Source organism: Hydra vulgaris, chromosome 14 (genome assembly GCF_038396675.1).
Source record: "Hydra vulgaris chromosome 14, alternate assembly HydraT2T_AEP".
Lineage (NCBI taxonomy): Eukaryota > Metazoa > Cnidaria > Hydrozoa > Anthoathecata > Hydridae > Hydra > Hydra vulgaris.
The window spans coordinates 8,195,001-8,216,821 of NC_088933.1; the positions used below are offsets into that span (position 1 = coordinate 8,195,001).

The 21,821-nt window shown below is 30.6% G+C and overlaps 1 protein-coding gene across 1 annotated transcript in view; it reads left to right on the forward strand.

The window, feature by feature from the left end:
- Window positions 1–14,210, forward strand: part of LOC136090519 (uncharacterized) — a 15,612-nt gene extending 1,402 nt beyond the window's left edge. The window contains exon 2 of the mRNA XM_065817243.1: window positions 13,973–14,210. The gene's annotated coding sequence lies outside the window, so the exon portion shown is untranslated. The remainder of the gene's footprint in view (window positions 1–13,972) is intronic.
- Window positions 14,211–21,821: the final 7,611 nt, after the last annotated feature.

Sequence of the window (21,821 nt, forward strand, 5' to 3'; positions counted from 1 at the left end):
ATTATTCTTTATGGCGCAATTTTTAATTTTGGTATTAATAATTTTGAGGTCAATCTGTTCGAAAGCTTTCTCCTGATCACGGGGAGTTTATTAAAAATTGGCATTTTTTTTTTTTTTTTTTTTTTTTTTTTTTTTTTTTAATTTTAAATTTTACTAAAAGTTAAAAATGGAAAGTTTAAGTTTTTTAACTTCAAATGTTAATGGTCTGAGAAATGCGGAAAAGCGGAGGACAATTATTAACTCATATAAAAATAAACCATATGATTTTTTTCTTCTACAGGAAACGCATTTAACTAATGATCTTTTAAATAATTTTAAAAACGAGTGGGAAGGAGATATTTATTTCTCATTAGGAACAAATAAAAAAGGCGGAACAGCGATATTATGCAAAAAGCGATTTGAAAACGTAATTTTTTCTGGTCACGACCAAAATGGAAGTTATAATTATGTGGCTTTAAACATTAATAATGCTAACTTTTTAATAATTAACATTTACGCGCCATCTGGCGGAAACGCGCAGTTATTAAGAAAAAACTTTTTTCGCGAGTTGATAAATGTCTTCCGTAATAAAAATTTAAACGATTTTCAAATTTTAATGGGAGGGGATTTTAACGAAACTATGTCTGAAATCGACAGATACCCAGCGCTTTATCAAAATTATTCTAGATCTATAAACACGTTAAAAACTTTGTTAAACCTTTTGCAGGTAGAAGATACTTGGCGAATTTTTAATCCTTCCATAGCAGAATATACGTTTGCTGCATCAAACGGAGTGTCCCATTCTCGACTTGACCGCTTTTACATAAGCAAAATAGTTAGACAAAAAGTAAAAACATTTTTAGAACCAACAATTCTAACCGACCATTATAATGCCCAAATTGTAATATTAAAAATAAATTCTTTTAAATTTGGAAAGGGATGTTGGATTTTGAACAACAAACTACTATTAAATGATGAATTTAATGTCATTGTAAAAGAAAAGTGGCGAGAATGGGAAAACCAAAAATGTAACTTTATTAACATAAAAGATTGGTGGGAATGCGGAAAAGAAAAAATTAAAAAAGTCGCGCAGCGCTTTGGACAAAAACAAAATCAAATAAAAAAGAAAAAAGAGTTTAAACTTTTAAAATCCTTAAGAAACGCTTCTAAAAAAATGCATTTGAATGAAAACATGAAAATAATGTACAGAGAGATAAAAAGAAAATTAGAACATTTAGAAAAAGAAAAAGCAGAAGGAGCGGCTATAAGGGCGAGAATCCAGTGGAGACTGGAAGGGGAAAAATGCTCTAAATTTTTTTTTGGTTTAGAGAAACAAAAACTTTCTAAACAGTTTGTTTCCGAAATTAATAACAAAAGAGACGAAACAATTACTAAGCCGGAAGAGATTCTTTTAGAATTTAAAAGTTTTTATGAAAAACTCTATAAATTGAAAATAAATGATAGCGTTTCTCAAGAATTTTTATTAAGCAATGCTAAAGTTAAAAAAGTGACAGCGCGAGAAAATTCTCTTTTGACAAAAAAAATCTCCGAGTCAGAAATTAAAACTACTTTGTCTCAAATGAAAAATAATAAATCGCCTGGCTCAGATGGTCTAACAGTAGAATATTATAAAACATTTATTGACTTGATAAGTAAAGATCTTACAGCAGCGCTAAATAACGCATTAAGCGAAGGCGAAATGACTCCTTCACAAAGAGAGGCGTTAATTACATGCATTTTCAAAAAAGGAAACAAAAACGACATTAGGAATTGGAGACCCATTTCACTGACTAATGTCGATTATAAAATACTAACAAAAACAATCGCCAACAGATTGGCAAATATATTACCGAATATAATAAACAGCAATCAAACGGCATGCATTAAAAATAGAACTATGAACAACAATTTAAGTTATACTAGGGACATAATAAGCATTGCCAATGCAGAAAATTTAGATGCGTGCATTCTCTCCATAGATCAGGTGAAAGCTTTTGACCGAGTTGACAGATCTTTTTTATTTAAAAGTCTTGAACATTTTGGTTTTGATAAGGTTTTTGTAAATCAGATAAAAACAATTTATAATAAAATAAACGCTAAAGTAAAAATAAACGGAGAACTTTCGCAAGCTATAGACATAATGAGAGGAGTAAGGCAAGGTTGCCCCTTATCCATGATTTTATACATCATTCAAGCAGAAATATTTTCAACATATGTAAGACAAAACAAAAACATAAAAGGAATAACTATAGGCAAAAAAGAAACAAAAATTCAACAATATGCCGACGATACTAATTTTTATTTAAGCGGTGATAATTCTATTGTAAATATAGGTATAGCCCTAAACCTTAATTATAGAGCGACAAGCACGAAAATTAATTTAGCAAAGTGTCAGGGAATTTGGTTGGGAAGAAACAGATTCGCAGAAAAAAATAGTTTTCTAGACTTTACCTGGGACAAAAAATCATTCAAAAGCCTCGGGGTACTTTTCTGCAACACGGGAAAATTTACTTACGAAATGAATTGGAAAGAACAATTCATTAAAATGGAGAGCACTTTAAAGAAATGGGAAAAATATAAATTATCCCTAAAAGGCAAAAAACTAATAGTTAATACAATTGTAATTCCCCAAGTTATTCACATGGCTTTTGTTGTTCCTATTCCCCGTAAAAACATCTTATCTAGAATAGAGTCAAAAATAAACAATTTTATCTGGGGTGTTAAAGTTTTAAGGCTTAGTAAAGAAAAAACACAACAAAAAATAACAAACGGCGGTCTTGGAGTGGTTAACCTCACGAGCAAACTCAAAGCAATACAAATGAGTTGGGTTTCAAAATGTCATAACGAAAATTTAGAAGGCCCGTGGAAAGAAGCCATGTTGCACATACTCAATTCTTATAGAAGCTTAAAATTAAATAAGTACATTTTTGAAACAACTCCAACACGAATTAGGGTATTACCGCCATTTTATAGACAGTTATTGTTGAATTTTTGTAAACTCAAACAAGATAACAGGGTGCCCGTTGTTGAAATAGAAGAGATACTTAGTCAGCCGTTGTTTTTTAATAACAACATTAAAAACAGTGAAAATCAATTTTTGAGTCCGGAAAAGGTGCACATCAAAAATGAAATTGTTCTTGTGGCGGATATAGCGAAAGTTTTTCAGCCAGGATTTTTAAGTCCGCTATCAATAGGTTTGACTGAGATCCAAATGAACAATATTATTAAAGCACTACCAAAAAATTGGATAAACAAAATATTAAACGAAGGACAAAAATATGATTTTAGAAAAGCGCCATTTTATATTTTGAAGAAAAAAGAAAAGTATGAGTACAAAAGACTCACAGTCTCCACACTTTATAAAATTCAAAACAAAACGAAAAAATTTTTAGCTCATAAGTATAATCTATGGGCATCTAAAGACTGCCAAAGTATGCAAACAGTCAGTAAAAAGGAATGGGAATTTTTTTTTCTAAATATAAACAAAAGAAACACAAACAACAAAGCAAGCGAAATATTTTTTAAAATTGCGCATTTTTTATTACCAACCAATGAAAATAATCTTATCAGAAAATTAGGAAGCGACAAATTATGTCCGCAGTGCAAGTCTGAAGACGAAACCATATACCACATGATGTATAAATGTGAAAAGGTGCAACCTTTAATTTTGTTTTTATTAGATGTTTTGGATCAAATATATCCAACGGAATTTCCTCATTATAACACTTTGAAATTTATTATGTTTAAATACGGTGCAAACGCAGTCAACAAAGAGTTTAGTTATATTTTATTAGAAACTCTCGTGGTAGAAATTTATTTTAATCGAATGAAAAGTTTTTTTGAGAAGAAATGCTTTAGTGTAAAGTTTTTGCTTAAAAAGTTTGAAAGCAAAGTCAAACGGTTGCTTATAAACGAAAGATTATTAATAATTAACCAAAAGGAGCAAAACAAATATAAATACGAATTGAGAAATATTTTTAAGAAAGGAGTTTTAAATCTAGTCGCTGATATACATAACTATTTTGAATAATTTTCTTTTTTCTTTTTTAATACTTATTTTTTGTTTGTTGTTTTTTAAATTTGTTATTTTTCTTAGGCATTTCTATAACTATTATATTTGGTATTTATTATATATAAGTCAGAAAAATTTCCTTGTAAAAAAGGACTAATTTATTTTTAACAAAAAAAGAAAACTTAACCTTTTTAAGATTTTTAATGAGATATGAGGTTAAAAACAAATTAATAACAAAATAAATTTTTTAAATTAGTCGCTAACAGACGGAACTATCTAAAATAGTTCCAATAGTAATTTAATTTTTGGTTCTCTTTTCTTTCTTGTTTTCTTTTTATTCAGGATTTTTTTATTTTTTGTTTTTAGTCCATAATGGACGTCTTTGTTAATCGTTTTTTATTTTCGTTTTTCGTTTATTTTTTTACGTTACCTTGTAAAAATTATGAGGGCGTCAGTAAGGCAAATAGCCAGATGACGTAATAAAATGCAATACAGTACCATACTGCGCAATTCTATCGAAATCCATACGAACTTAAGAGGTCTAAGTTTTTTTTATATTAAGTATTTAACTCTTTTGAGTTTTATGTGACTTAGTAATGGAATCAGGGCTGTGGATTCGGAGTCGGAGCTCTTTTTGGCTGGAGTCGGAGTCGGAAAAATTATACCAACTCCGACTCCAGCTTAAAAAAAATCTTTCAAAGTTTCATAAATTTCATATGAATTTTATATATATTATTCATTAAAATATTTTTTGTTCTGTCAGTCTAAAGCTTAAGTATCAAACTCTAGCCCTCAAATATATATATATATATATATATATATATATATATATATATATATATATATATATATATATATATATATATATATATATATATATATATATATATATATATATATATATATATATATACATATATATATGTATATACATAGATACATTTAAAAAAAGATCATAGAGCTTGTGGTAAAGGATGATTTGCCTATATCATTATTTTTAAAACCAGCTTTTATGGGTCTTAATGGGAGAAATGGCCCGCAAGCTTAGCGTTTCTCTGGAGAGAGAGAGAGACTATTAGAAAATTAGTGATTGAAGAAGCTTTTAAACAAAAAGAAGAACTTAAAGAATCTCTCAAAGGACGCTTTGTGTTTCTTAAAATGGACGGCTGTACACGTCACAGAGTGAACTATTTTGCGATCAATGTCCAATTTGTTTGTGAAAATAATGAAATAGTTACCAAGACATTGGCAGTAAAAGACACCAAAGCTCATCACACTAGCGAATTTCTCCAGCTTTATTTCAGGCAGCTAGAAGAACATACTGGGTTCAGAAAAACAGATATATTTGGAATGGAGGAACACAGTATAGAGACAGAGGAGCAAACCGAAGTTGCTTCAGATAAACAGCAACATAACAGTTTAGATGAGCTTGTTGAAACTATGTCGATACGTTTTTCGCATTCATCACATGCGCTGTGCTATGCATACGCTACAGCTGGCTATACGGGATGGTCTGCAAGAAGGACATGCTGCTGCACTAATTAAAAAGTTGAGAAAATTGGCTACTGCAGCCAGAACTCCTAAAGTTGACTCAATTTTGAAGAGACGCGCTGGAAAAGGGGCAATTATTGATCAAGTCACACGATGGGGAAGTACCTACTTAATGATTCAACGCTTGGTTGAACTGAAACCCTTTCTCGTAGACATGGCTAATCCTCAATTGATGCTATTTGAAAGCCAATGGAAACAGGTGAAAGAGCTTGAAGAATTGCTACAACATTCATTTGCAGTGACTAAAAAACTGCAAGAAGAGGACTTAACTCCAGGCATTTTCCTTAAGGAGTGGAAAAACTTGATGTTTTGCCTGTCTCAAAAAGGAGCGTTATTTGCAAGTGGCATTGCCGCTTCAATGAAACAGAGAGAAAAAGTACTATTAGAAAATAAGATTCTTTTGGCAGCTGTTTATGTAGACCCAATGCATCGGATACTTCTTGATGATCAACAGCTGACTAAAGGAAAAGAAGCTCTGTTTGAAATAGCTGTAAGAATGAACAAGTTACAGAACTGTCAGGAACAAGAAGAATTGGGTCATACTGCCACATCTTCAACATCATCTACTGATGAAGATTTTGATTTTGAGAAATATTTGGACCATAAAGACCGTACAAAGCGTTCACGCATGGAAAAAGAGTCATCCCTATCAGAGAACACTGCCAGTAAATTTCAACTCAGTTTTTCATGTGCATTAAAAGTAGTGGAACAATTTGACCGGTGATCAAAAGTAACAGTACTGCAAGCAATTGATATGTATCCTGAAATGGTCAGAGAAGTTGCCCGAGTAGTTACTGCCTTGCCACCAACTCAAGTTAGTGTGAAGAGGTTGTTCTCTGCGCTAAAAATAATAAGATCAGATTTGAGGACATCCATGAAGGAAGATCTGATGGAGGCAATAATATTTTTGAGGACAAATTCATAATTTTATTAGTGACTGCATAAGAGGTTATTGTATATCTATTTACAAAAGTTCATAAAATTGTTTTGTTCAGAAATCTTAACATTTTAACGCGGTAAATTTGTTTTTACAAATTGGTGACTTTTGGAGGAGTCGGAGTCGGAGTCGGGAGTCGGAGTCGGAGTCGGAGTTTGTCCATGATAAGTTAAGGAGTCGGAGTCGGAGTCGGAACAGTGGTTTACCGACTCCGCAGCCCTGAATGGAACAGTGGACCATCTTGTAATTAATACATTTGTATTCACTATTAATATCTCTACAAGGCAGACGCCGTAGGAGAGAAATAAACAACAATATGATAAGAAATTAAGAAAATCCAGAAATTAAAGAAATCACAATCGACAATAAAGAAACTAAACTGCAACAGTATGCGGATGACACTGTCTTTTTCCTATCAACTGACAACTCAATAATAGCTTTAGGCAACGCTCTAAACATATACAAACGAGGTACAGGAACAAAGTTGAACATTTTCAAATGTCAAGGTCTGTGGCTTGGACGAAACAGATCTATAATAAAAGACAGTTTTCTAAATTTCGTATGGCATGATACTACTTTTAAGAGTCTAGGTGTTAATTTCTCTAATTCTAACCAATATATCAACCGACAATGGAACGAAAGCATAGAAAAATTGGACAAAAAGTGGGAAAGATTTAAATTATCGATTAAAGGAAAAGCTCTAATAATCAACCAAACACTACTAAGTGGCTTATGGCATCTTGCTTTCACCCTACCTATACCATGTGACAAAAATATAAAACTAATAGAACGAAAAATCAACAACTTCCTTTGGAATAATAGCTCCATAAAAACACCTAAACAAATTTCCAAACTCCCTATCAATAAAGGCGGTTTAAACATTATCGACGTGAAAAAAAAACTGCCATCAATTCAACTAAGTTGGATTTCCAAATATTTTGATGAGAACAAACAGGGAGCATGGAAAGATTCAGCCCTTCATATTTTTAATAATCACCGACATGCAAATCAAGAAAATCTTATATTTCTCACCACGCATTCTTCCAAATCATTAAAAACTCTACCCCCCTACTACCGTCAAATAATAAAAACGTGGAGTCATCTCTATAGAAAATTCAATAACCACCAAAATCTTACCATCGAGGAAGTACTAAACCAACCAATATTCTACAATCTATATATAAGACACGAGCGTAAAATCCTTAAACCATCACCAGAATCCACAAACAACAGCATAATCAAGATAGGCGACATTTCAAAAGTATTTGCTAGCGGCTTTCTAGAGAGTCAACTCATCGGTATAAAGCAACACCTTTTAACAAAAATAATAAATTCACTTCCACCGAAATGGAATCACTTCATAAATTCTCAAAGCCAAAGCTACGACCACAACAAAGCACTAACATCTGTTTATCTAATAAACTCACCCTCTCTCGAATTTATAAATCTCAAACCAAAAAATGTATACACTATCTCCAAAAATGATGCAGAAATAAACCTAACAGGAAAATTTTAATGATGGGCAGACTACTATAAATATAGCATGAGAAGCATAACAACAAAAGACTGGTCCCAATTATTTAACTTCATCCACAAAAGTAACATCAACAATAAAGCAGACGAAATTAAATACAAACTAATACACTTTGCAATTCCAACCAACTCGATTTTTAAAAAAAAGAGGCTTTGTAACAGACGATCTCTGCCCTCAATGTATGAAAAAAACGGAAAACCTTCCCCATATGATGTTTAGATGTGAAAAAGCACAACCACTCATAAAATACACACTCGCTCTTATTCATAAAATCTATCCACATCATCCACCTCTTAAAAATACATTCAAAACTTTACTTTTTCCTTTATCACCTGTAAATAGTTTTTATATTAGAAATTTACTTCTTAACGAACTTTTATATAAATTATATTGTAATAGAATGAGGTCGTTCCATGAAAAGTCGATGTTTGTTAGAGGAATTCCAAAACAAAATCAAAAAGATTTTGTATGAGGAATTCGAAATTTCAAAAATATCAAACAGTCAGGAGTTTTTTCTTTTACAATGTGAAAAAATCTGGAGCAAAGATAACAAAATTAAAATAGATAAAAACAACAATCTTTTTTTAAACTAAAATGCCCAGATTATTTTTGGAACTTTTTCGATTATTTTCGAATCTTGCTTTTCATGTTTTTCTTGTTTGTTTTTTTGTTTTGTTTTTTGATTTTATTTCATTTTCGTTTCTTCTTTTTTGTGTATGTGAGGTCTTCATTTTTCTATATTAAGTATTTAACTCTTGTGAGTTTTATATGTGACTTAGTAATGGAACAGTGGACCATCTTGTAATTAATACCATTGTATTCATTATTAATATCTCTACAAGGCAGACGCCGGAGGAGAGAAATAAACAACAGTATGATAAGAACTTAAAAAAATAATCGAACTATCCAAATTAATTTCAGAAATAGAAAAGGAATTGTGAAGTAAAAAATTGATCTTCGAAAACCGAAATTAATTTCGAAAGAAAAATCAGAATTTCGAAATGTGAAATAAACTTCGAAAAAAAAAGGTGGATTTCAAAAAGTAAAATTAATTTCGAAAAAGTAAAAGGATTTCGAAAGCCTAATTTTGAAATGTGCAATTAATTTCGAAAAAAACCAAACAATATTTGATAAACTAAATTAATTTCGAAAATAAAATTAGATTTCGAAAAGTTTAATTAATTTCAGGAAGAAAAAAAATAGAAATTTGGAAAGTTAAATTTATTCCAAAAAGTAATTTTAATACATTATATTTTATTTGCATAATAATATTAAAATAACCGGGCGCCTAAATAATTTACCACGGGGTGTTTACCAGCAGGTAGACCTTTTATTATATATATATAAATATATATATATATATATTTATATATATATATATATATATATATATATATATATATATGTATATATAAATATATATATATATATATATATATATATATATATATATATATATATATATATATATATATATATATATATATATATATATATATATATATATATATATATATATATATATATATATATATTGATATTTAAGGCTATTTTGTATTATAATAATAAAACAAAACTCATAGTATTTTGTAATTTTAGCGGTTTTTTTTGTTTTTGAATTTGTATTCAATGGCTGATGATTGCCGTATAGGCATGAAACTTAAAGTACCATAGATAAATTTGTTCTTTCTTCGTTAATATATATGTATATATATATATATATATATATATATATATATATATATATATATATATATATATATATATCTATATATATATATATATATATATATATCTATATATATATATATATATATACATATATATATATATATATATATATATATATATATATATATATATATATATATATATATATATATATATATATATATATATATATATATATATATATATATATATAGATATATATATATATATATATATATATAGATATATATACATATATGTTGTATTTAGAGATATATGTATATGTGGCAAAATAATACTATTTTGGTAAATTTAATTTGGTGCCAGTATGTTTAGTATGTAATGAATCTGTTTTAGTGTGCAAAGAATATAATTTAAGGAGGCACCATGAATCAAAACATCTAAAAATCTTAATTATAACTAGTTTGTTGGACAACAAGATTTGTTAAAAAGAGGCACTATCTTAACAGTAAATGCTACTGTTGCAAGCTATGAAATTAGTCTCTTTAGTTACAAATTCTAAACCATTCTGTGATGGGGAAAGATTACTTAAATTTAAAATTATGCACACCCCTTCCCTCCTCAATGCATTTTTTGTGCATTTAGTTGGAAAAATTTATGCTTATAAATAAGCCGGCAAATGTAGACCTTTTAGACGAGCCAGTCGTCGAATTTCAAAAAACAAAGACCTTATTTTTTACTTAGCAAAAATTTTAATTAGATCCCGCCACGTGACACATACTAGCGTCTGCTCTGGTGGCAGCTCAATGATTGAATACTGGTGTTTTTTCCGGACAGAAAAAGAAAATAAAGACTGGAAAGAAAACAACTTATCATTAATTAAGCTGTTTGTTAAAAAGCTCATCAGATAAACAAAAAAGAATACAAGTGTTTTAAGTTACTAAGAATTATAAGTGAAAACAAATTTCAGTTCAATTCGAACTCTTTTAACATTATTTGATAAAGAAAAGTTTTTCATTATTTGTTGATGATTGTTGAAATGTTTTTATGGTATTGTCAGTTGAGCTGTTTGATGAGTTTAAAGTGTTATTTAAACAATTTGTTTCAATTGTTATATCGATTTCTTCGGATTCTTTTAGATGCATTTCATAAAATGTTTTTATAAACATTTTTGCCTTTGTAATGCATTCATATCTATCGATATCATTTTTGATAAACTCAAATTTACGAAATTTAAAATCAAGAAAAGTAGCTGTAAAGAAAAAATCATTAGCAAAAATGTATTTAAAACGCCCTTTTAGAGACATTAATAATTCCTTTTGAAAAGTCTTAACTAGTTCTGTAAAAATGTGTTGCAATTCAAGTATTCCATTTAGTAGAGAATACAATGTTGGAAACATAAATGTTACTGTAACATATTTCTTTCTGCTAAAAAGTTTTGTTAGCTTTTTAATTGGGTGTAACAAATCACATAAATCCTCCAGCACCTTAAATTCATTAGCAGTGGGAAGATAGTCTTTTATATTTTGGTATTCGATGCTTATCATATCCAACGCAGTTTTATTAGTTAATATAGATTCAATCATATCGAATTGGCTATTCCAGCGAATAGCTATATCCTGTACTAACTTTATTTTAGTTTCATATCGAAGTGTTTCTTGAACTTCTATTAACTTTTTTTGTAACATCACCGAATGCTTAAATGAAAAAAAAAGAAAAATTTTTTCAATTTCTTTAACTTCACTTTCCGTAATTTCTTTATTAATAATTTTCCATTAGCGTCGTAATCCTTTACTTTGTAACGCTTTGAACCATTTTTTAATTTTTTTACTTTTATATCTCTCGTGTTTAGAAGATCGTTAACCACGAGATTCAAACGATGACCAGCACATGGAATCTTAAGAACATTATCATCAAATTTATTTACTGCAGAGAAAATGTTTGCACCTGAGTCAGTAACTAGTGCAAAAATCTTATTACAGATTGACCATTCACTGAAGATTTCGTTTAACGTATTAAATAAATATTCAGCTGTTTTCACTTCAGACATAAACCGAAGATCCAGGTTTCGGTCAACCAGAATCATATTTTTGTCAAAAAATGACAAGTCACACCGAGGTAGCTGTTTTTACTCAATATGACCAAACATCACAAGTAATTGTAATGAAATGACATCCCTTCAATTCTGCATTAAAATTGATCTTAGATTGTCCGTAATTGATGCAATTAATTTTTTGCCCACCGTGTTTCTGCATGGCATTTTGTGGCTTTTGTTTAACTCACTATCTAAGTTTACAAAATCTGGATGACGTACTATCGAAATCGGCTGATCAGTACCAACAATAAAGTTCATCAATAACTTGTTTGATTTTTTATGACCAGTCTCTTCAAAACTATTTTCATTACCGCTCTCAATATCGGATATATCATCATCGTTGAGTAAAACTGTTGATTTTTTTAGATATTTTTGAATTAATGCAATGATCAATTGATAAATGGGATTGCATTGAAATGGTCGAACTGTTGTAAGGTAGAGTCTTATAACATATGCTGCATTTTGTTTGATTTTTTTGGTCTTTTTGATTCTTTTGGTCTTTTTCGAAATATGTCCAAACGAAGCTTCGTTTTCTTATTCCTTTCTTAATAACGAATTTATTTGTTTTTGACATATTTATTCAAACAAAAAAGCAAGTAGTTTTTTTACTCGTACGCATATAACAAATATTAATAAATTAAGATCTTATGTTATTAGTAAATGTGTAACACATGTTACTTCACTTATGTTACCGAGCGATTAAGGAGATTATTATAACTTAGTTGCATTTTAGAGTTATGTAACAAAAAGATTGCTTAGGAATAAATATAATAGTTTGAAATCGTTGTAAATCTTATCTAAATAACCACTAGAGAGTAATTAGCCGTTTAAGTTACAACAATGATTTCTTATACCTGCGTTAGAGGCCATTAAGGAATTGCACATTATAACTTTTAAACGTCATAATTATATCATTTAGGAAAAGCACACGAACTTTTATGTAAATTCTAAATCTAAGGTTTAAACTTACGTTATGCAAATTTAAATTTAAAAAGTGTTTAAACTAGTGTTGTTATTGACGGTGTTTCGTCTGACTTTTTTTTTCCCCGTGAACTTTGGGAAGTCACGTGACTTCCCGACGTTCACGGTTAAAAAAAACAGACGAATTATCGTCTAGTGTTGCTATCGACTTCGACTAAATCGAATAAAAGTCTACTAGTCGAAATAAGTCGACTTTGAAAAATCTAAAAGTGGATCTAATCGACTTTGGATTATCTACTAATCAACTAAAAGTCGATTTAGTCGAATAATAGTACTTATACATGCATTTCTAATATCTTTTTATTTGATTGAACATTATAAATCTTTTTAATTTTATTTTGTTAACAAAAGCAAATATGACTGCTGAATAGAATGTAGTTTTTTCAGAGCCGGAATAAAATATTTGCCTTTCTTCTTTTCATATTAAATTAAAAGATTAATTATATAGTATCTCCCTCCATCCCAACAACCTCTCTCCTAATCCAGCACTAAGTTTTTTGTTTACTCTCTCAAATTTCTACTAAGGGTTTGAGGATTTCAGCAACTTCCAAAAAAATATTTTAGTTACCGGTACGGGTATCTGCGGTTACTTGGGAACAACTAAAAGTACTTAAGAGTAACTTATAATGCACTGAAAGTAGCTTCACAACGTCTTCCGATAACTATGTATGGTAACTAGAATTAAATACCGCCTAAGTTAACAACTCGTAATGTTAACAGTAAGTAACTTGCCGAATCTTAGTTCTAACATAGTATCTAAAAAATAATATACAAACAACCAGGCCTGAAAAGGGGTTGGGAAAGATTCATTGGGTGTGTGTTTGTAAAAATAATATTATTTTCATCTTACACTATTTTTGTATACTTTTTCTCTATTTTTACTGTATTAACATTTTATTTATATTGTTTTTTCATTTCTTTAGTATTTTTATAAATAATAAATAATCAAAATTACAAATTTCTTTTTTCGACATCCCAATTAATTTAAATCCAAAATATTGTTAGTTAGCTTCTGTATTTCTGGGTTTACGACTGATTTTTTAACGAGCGCTCGCCAAAAAAGGTTTTTTCGCATGCTTTTTGGCATCTGCCTTTTTATGGTCCGAAGATTTTTCCTGACGGCCCTGCATTATTACTAAACAACTTCATAACATATGACAATAATTATTATATTAAAAAACTTTATAGTTATGTGTTTTTTTTTTTTTTTAGCAGTGTTTGCATGTGATTATTAAAAAGATTCTCATACAATATCGATCCGATATACAGTGCTGATCCGTTCCGTTCTTTAGCTAGGGCTCTAAAGATAATTAAGTTGTGAGACCCTTCATATCTAAATAGTTTATTTTAAAACTTATATTTACTTTTATTTTACTATTTTAGACATATATTTATTTTATATTTATCAAGAAATCAAAAGGACTTTTTCACAATATTAAATCATTTGGACCTAGCAAAATTTATCCTGCGTGGCGTTCATATTGTTTTGTTTCATTAATAGTTAACTTATATAATTTAAAAATATATAAAACAGACATAAATTACTTGGTTTCTTTTATTACTACCCCCCCCCCCCTCACATTTTTACTAATAAACTATAGTTTTAAATTATTACCAAATATAGTTTTGAATTTACAATTTAAATTGTAAACAAAAACACTTAAGTAGCTTTTGCTATAGGTAGGTTTTATTCCCTTTGAGAGAGTTAATACTTTATATGAAACATTTCACCGTGTAGATGTAAGGGGTCATTTGCAAATTATGTAACGCAAAAAACTTTTCAGATCTCCCTCCTCCGTTTTCCACAAAATGTCACAAAATATCAACCCCCTATCTTATCCTGAGGGTTCTAATACTTGCAAAAGTTTTAGAATTTCGAAGGTGAAAAATTGTTTCAGTAGTATTTTCAGAATTTCGAAATTAAAATAATATTTAGAAGCAAATTTTACAATTTAGAAATGAAAAAACCGTTTCGATGCAAAATTAATTAGTTTGAAATTATTTCGAACTTACCGAAACAAAAACAGAGTTTCGAAAATTTTTTTTTATCGAAAATTCGACTTTTGCTTCCGTGAACAACCTTAAATAAAAGGCAGTCCATTCCTGAATTATACATAGAGCACACTACTTTGCCTACACAACATAATGTTTTATTTGCAATCTATTTAAAAACTTACATAACATAATGTTTTACTTGTAAACTTTTTAATTTTATATGGTGATTGTTTGTAATAGCTAGTTACGCTGGAAGTTATCTAGAACAAAATTTATCGTATTCTAGGTTGAAATCCCCTAGTTCATAATTTCTTTTCTTGACTAGCTTTTTCTATTACATTATGTACAAGATAATTGCTTAGGTACTCAGTTCTTCCAGTAGGTGGCCGACAGCAGTAGCTTAGTAAAATATTTTTAAATTTTGTTAGTAAAATATTTTAAATTTTGAAATCAAAATTCAGCGTGTTATTGATATTAATGAGTTTATGAATCCTAACGAAATTTTTAACTAAAAATATCAAGAAAATCGAGCCAAGGAAATTTATCAAAAAATATCTCGAATTGTTGGCGAAAATAAAGTCAGCAGTTTGACATACACAATACCAGAGGAAACTGGGTGATAGAAATGAATCAAAAAGAAGATGCGATTTTCGTTAATGAAGCAAGTATACAATTGTCTGGTAGTAACCAGAACATAAACTCTAAGGGTGGAATGCAAGAAGCGAACTTGAGTCAAGTTCGACTTGAACTTTACATTGTAACCAATAGCGGCAGAGTATGAGTTTTCCTTTTAAAAAAATACGGATACGGATTTATAGATACGGAGTGACATTGGTCTTCTAATAACCGTTAAATGTGACCCTCTAATTGAGGACGATGAAATTTTAGCACAAATGCAGCCTTTTATAAGCGAGTTATACTCAGTAACTCACACAACGTACCGCTTTAACAGAAATACGAAAGACGGTCGAATGCTGATTCGAATAAAGCCTTCTGTAAAACTAGAAGAAATTCCACATACGATCGAAATTGATGGAATAAATAACGCTCTACATTTTGCAGGGAAATCTTTTCTCTGCAAAACATGCAGCAACTCACACTCTCCCTAACAACGATGCATTTCACATAAGGAACCCTCAGAAATTTTTAAAAACTCAACAGAAAAACCCAAAGAAAGAAAACAGCGTCTCGAAATAAATAGCGAAAAATCGGCAGAAAAAGAGAAAACGATTAAAAATATTACACTTGCTAAAAAGCAAACTGACAGCAAAATACCTGTCAATGTTTCTATAGAACCTTGCTTTCAAATCGTTAAAAGCCGCTACCAAAAACGAGAAGAAAAACTAAAACTAAAAAGAAACAGCGAAAGTCAAAGCGACGTTGAAGAAGGCGAGTTGATCGAAATAAAAACGACAAAAATATTTGTAGCAGAAATGCACCATCGCCGACTCCTCAAAAGGAAGGCTCAAAAAGAGTTGCACGACAAAGGGCGACATGAATAAATATTTAGTTTATAAAGTTTATATCTACAAGTATTTTTTTTTTTTTTTTTTATATTTTTGTATTCTAAGAAAATGTATTTTAAAACCATCTGTCATTATGCTTTCTGCACATTCTTTCACTCTCTTTCGTCATGTCATTAAAAATCGCACTCGAACAAATATTGAGGCGGCCTTGGTGACGCAAATAAGCAAAAAATTATTATTAAAAAACTGAAAAAAATGAATTATGATTTTTATCTTTTGCAAGAAACCCATTTAAATAAGCAAGACGCAGAAAACTTTATTCGACAAAGGGAATAATCCAGGTTTTTCTCGAGTGGTACGTCACACACAGGTGGTACTTTAATCTTAACTAACCAAACTAATTATAACTTTAAAATAATTGAACATTTCAAAAATCTTGATGGTCATTATAATTATATTATAGTGGAAAACGAATACCACATTATTCTAATAATAAACGTTTACGCAAAATCTGGTTCGAGCTACGCTGATCAAATCAAAAGAAAAAAGTTATTCAAAAATATATCTACAAAAATAAAAATTATTAGCTCAAATAATCAGTTTACAATACTCGGGGGCAGAGCCGTACCAAGGGCGGGGCCGGCCGGGCCGCGGCCTGAGTCGCCAAAATTGGGAGGGCGCAAATTTTGATAAATTAAAAAAATAAATTAAAAACAATAATCAGTTTATGAAACAAATTTTCACGGCGTCGCTGCTGTTGATAAGAAAATTAATTAAAATTCCGCCTCTTGAAACAAACTCCTAAATATTAAAGCTCATTTACTGAACAAAAGAGCGCCCTTTAACACTAACATACCTTTGATAACTTCTGAACATTGTGATTCTATTATGAATCAAATCAAAAAATTTTCTGGTGCTGAATTTAAGAAGAAAAGAAAACAGCACCAAGAAAGTGACGAGAAACTACAAAACTGTTTCAAAAAGTGGTTGGTAACAAACTCAGTGGAAAACAAATTATTTCAGAGGATATTTGTATTGAAGTTAATGACAATTCAACAGATCCTATAATTGACTTAAGTTCAGATTATCATTTAAAATTAATTGAAGAGGAGATTTTCATCAGCTAAAGTCAAGAAGAATTTTGCACAACTGACTCAGAACCAACAAGGGAAGATGGATATGCCCAGCTTTCAGGCCCAGCTGAAGTGGACGAGGATGAACTTCATTTAGAAATCTCAGAAATTCCAGTGGCCTCGAAAGAAAATTTTCAACACAGGGATCCAGCAACATGGCCTAAAATAACGGACAAAACAAGATACTTTTTGATTGAGCATGGGCCAGAGCAAGACAGAAGAGAATTTTTCCCAAACACGCTGTGTGATTTTGACAACAGAATGTGACACTTCAGCTCAAAATGGTATGGAAAAATTCATCCCAATGGTGAAAAATTTGTTTGCACTTGGCTGCAGTACAGCAACAAAAAAAGATTTCTTATTTTGTTTTTGCTGTTTGTTATTTTCAACAACAAAAACCAACAATTTTTCAGAAATTTCCAAAGAGTTTTGTGACTGGATAAAACTAAACCCAAGAATTCCTTAGCATGAAAACAGCAATGAACACCAAAGATGCTATTCTGATTAGAAAACTCTTGAAAAAAACCTTAAGGAAGGAAAGACCCTGGATTCTGATCTGCAGAGAGTTATCAGTGGAGAGATAAAAAAGTGGAGAGACATCTTGAAAGTGATTGTTGATGCAATTTTGTTCTGTGCCAAGAAAAATTTTGCCCTTCGGAAAACAACAGAAGACATCGGTCAACAAACAGTGGCATTTTTCTGAACTTTATTGAGTTGATTAGACATTATTTTCTTTTAGTGGCTGAACACATTGCATCCGTTAAAGCAAAAAAAACCACAACATCCCACTTTTCTCCTCAAATTCAAAATGAGCTGATTGAGTTACTTGGGCAGAAAGTCAGATACAACATTTTGTCAAACATCAAAGAAGCTAAATACTACTGTTCTGTTTGACTGCACTCCAGATGCCTCCCACAAAGAGCAGATAACTCAGATCATCAAGTATATCCACATCAGTGATGAAACCTGCATAATTAAAGAAAACTTTGTGGACTTCATTGAATCTCACCAAAAAACTAGAAAAGGTCTTGCAACAGAGATAACTGAAAAATTGGAGAAGGATGGTCTAAATATTTCCGATTGTCGAGGCCAATGCTATGACAATGGAGCCAATATGTCTGGAAAATAAAATGCGTAAAAGCTCACATCCATTCTCTTAATGAGTCAGCAAGATTTGTTCCATGCGCAGCTCACTCTTTAAATATTGTTGGTGTTCATGCTGTTGAGGTTTCCCCACTAATGATTACGTTTTTTGGAAAGGTTCAAGCCATCTTTAACTATTTTTCAAGCTCCATGTCAAGATGGGAAAAACTGATGAAAACGTTGACCATCTCATTTAAGGGAAACAGTGACACAAGATGGTTTGCCAAAAAAGAAGCAATCACACCATTGCATAGACAAATCAGAGACGTTCTTCAAGTTTTGGAATCCATTATCCACAATCCCATGACAAATACTGTCACAGTTAGCAGTGCAAAAGTACTTCTCATTCAAATTGATTTCAGTTTTTTGTGTTAGTTGGATTTCTGGTGTCAAAGTCTTTCTCTAATTGACCCGGAAAACAAACTACTTCAGTCAAAAACCATTTCAATTGACATTGCCGCAAAAAAAAAGAGAAAGGATTGAAAGCTTCCATTCAGAATCTTCGAGATGTTGGGGGCGGATTTATGCCACTTATGCCAATGTTTGCAAATTCTTTTGGCGCACTTATGCCAGTTCGCGCTTGTGCTAGTTCGCACTTATGCCAGTTTTTGCAAGTGATTCGCACTTATGCCAGTTCGTGCTTGTGCCAGTTCGCACTTATGCCAGTTCGCACTTATGCCAGTCGCACTTATGCAGATTCGCAGTTATGAAATTCGCACTTATTCAGTCGCCCCAAAAATTCTCCCAACCATCATAAACAAAAACTAAACAGCAAGTATCTCTCATAGAACAATTTACCTGACATATACCTGAGACATAATATATATCGCAAATAAAAACAATTTAGATACCTCGATTATATCGATCGACCAAATCAAAGCCTTCGACCGTGTCGTTTTAAATGACTGTTTATCTAAATTTGGTTTTAGTGTTTACTTTATTAATCTTATTAAAACTCTATACTTTGACATTAGTTTCAATCTTAAAATAAACGGCTTTCTATCTGATAAAAAAAATATATATACAGAGTAGTACGGCAAGGGTTCCCCCTTTCAATGACACTGTACATAATTCAAGCTGAAGTCTTTGCAGGGTATATTAGAAAAAATCCCGAAATAAAAGGAATTACCCTAGACAACAAAGAAACTAAACTACAACAATACGCAGATGACACACATTTTTATTTATCATCTGACAACTCCATAAAAGTCCTAGGCAATACCATAAATATTTATAAATAGCAACAGGTACTAAATTGAACACTGCCAAATGCCAAGGGTTGTGGCTTGGAAAGAACAGATCAATAATAAAAGAAAACTTCTTAAATTTTTCGTGGCAAGACACCACACTTCGGAGTTCAGGTATTATTTTCTCAAGTTGTAGTCGATACCAACAATGGGATGAGGGTTTCGCTAAAATCAGCAAAAAAATAGAAAGCTGGAAAAGATTTCATTCATCGATAAAAGTAAAAGCTATTATTATTAACCAAATACTCTCAAACAGCTTATGACATCTTGCCTTTACGCTTCCTATTCCAGGAGTCCAAAAAATTAAACTAATAGAACAAAAAATTGAAAGTTTTTTTTGGAACAATTGCACTCTAAAAACTCCAAGACAAATATATAAAATCTCCCTGTTGATAAGGGAGGCTTAAATATCATAGACGTTAAGGAAAAACTTCAATCTATACAACTAAGTTGGATTTCAAAATATTTTAATGAAAATGAAAAAGGAGCGTGGAAAGATTCATCTTTCTACATATTCAACAATTACAGAAACGCCAACCAGGGAAAACTTATCTTTCTCACCACACACTCAACAGAATCGTTAAAAACTCTCCCTTCTTACTATCACGAAACTATAAAAAAATGGAGTTGCTTATGCAGAAAAACAAATAATCACACAAATCTCACAATCGAAGAAATACTAAATACTAAGCAACCTATATTCTATAACCCATACATACGCCACAAAAATAAAACTCTCAAACCAACTCAAGAATCCACATACAGCGACGTAATAAAGCTAGGTGATATCGCAAAAGTATTTATTCCTGGATTTCTGGTAAATCAACTAATTGGTATAAAACAACTCCTCTTAACAAAAATTATAAACTCCTTACCTCAATGGAAACAGCTCATAAATACTCAAAATCAAATGTACGATCACAACTAGTCACTGACATCTATTCACCTAAAAAATAGACCTCCCCTTCGTATTATTGACCTCAATCCAAAAACTTTATACATCATCTCAAAGAACTACAAAAACAAAAATTTACCCGAAAAATATTTCAGGTGGCAAGATCATTTCAAAAATTGCATGAAAAACACCACAGCAAAAGAATGGTTGCAATTATTCTGTTCAATCCACAAAAACAACACCAACAACAAAGCAGATAAGGTATAAATTCATACACTTTTTTTACCACTAACTCAGTATTTAAAAAGAGAGGATACATAAAAATAATCTCTGCCCCCAATGTAAGAATAAAAAAGATCTACCCCACATGAGGTATAAAAGCGAGAAAGTACAGCAACTAATAAAATATACATTTGCTCTCATTCAAAAAATTTATGCACATCATCCACCTCTAAAAAATACATTTAAATTTTTTCTTTTTGCTTTATCACCTTCTGTAAATAGTTTTTATATTGGTAAAATAATATTTAATGAGCTTTTATATAAATTATATTGCAACAGAATTAGGTCATTCCACGAAAAGTCCATGTTTACGAGAGTGACGCTCATAGTATAGAATTCCAAAACAAAATCAAAAAGATTTTGTTACAGGAATTCGAAATTTCAAATAAAAAGAATTTTCTTCTTTTAGAACTTGCACAAATCTGGAGCAACGAAAATAAAATCAATATAAAAATGAACAACAGTTTTTTTAACTGAGATGCGCAGATGAGATGCGCAGATTGTTTTAAACTGAGATGCACAGATGAGATGCGCAGATTGTTTTAAACTGAGATGCGCAGATAAGATGCGCAGATTGTTTTAAACTGAGATGCGCAGATAAGATGATTGTTTTTCGAATTTTTTTAATTTTTACTTTGATTTTTGTTTATTTTTGTTTTTTGATTCTTTTTTTCTTCTTCGTTTTTTTTTATGTAGTCTCTAGAGACTATGTCTATATTTTACCTAGTAGTGGAACAGTAGACCAAATTGTAAATATAACTAATGTATTCATTATTAAAACTCTGCACGGCAAATGCCTGAGGAGAATAAACTTCAATGATTTTATTTCCAAACTATAGTTAGTGAAGTTACAGTTTCAGGAAAAAAGTACAGTTTTCGGAATAAAACACATCCTGAAAC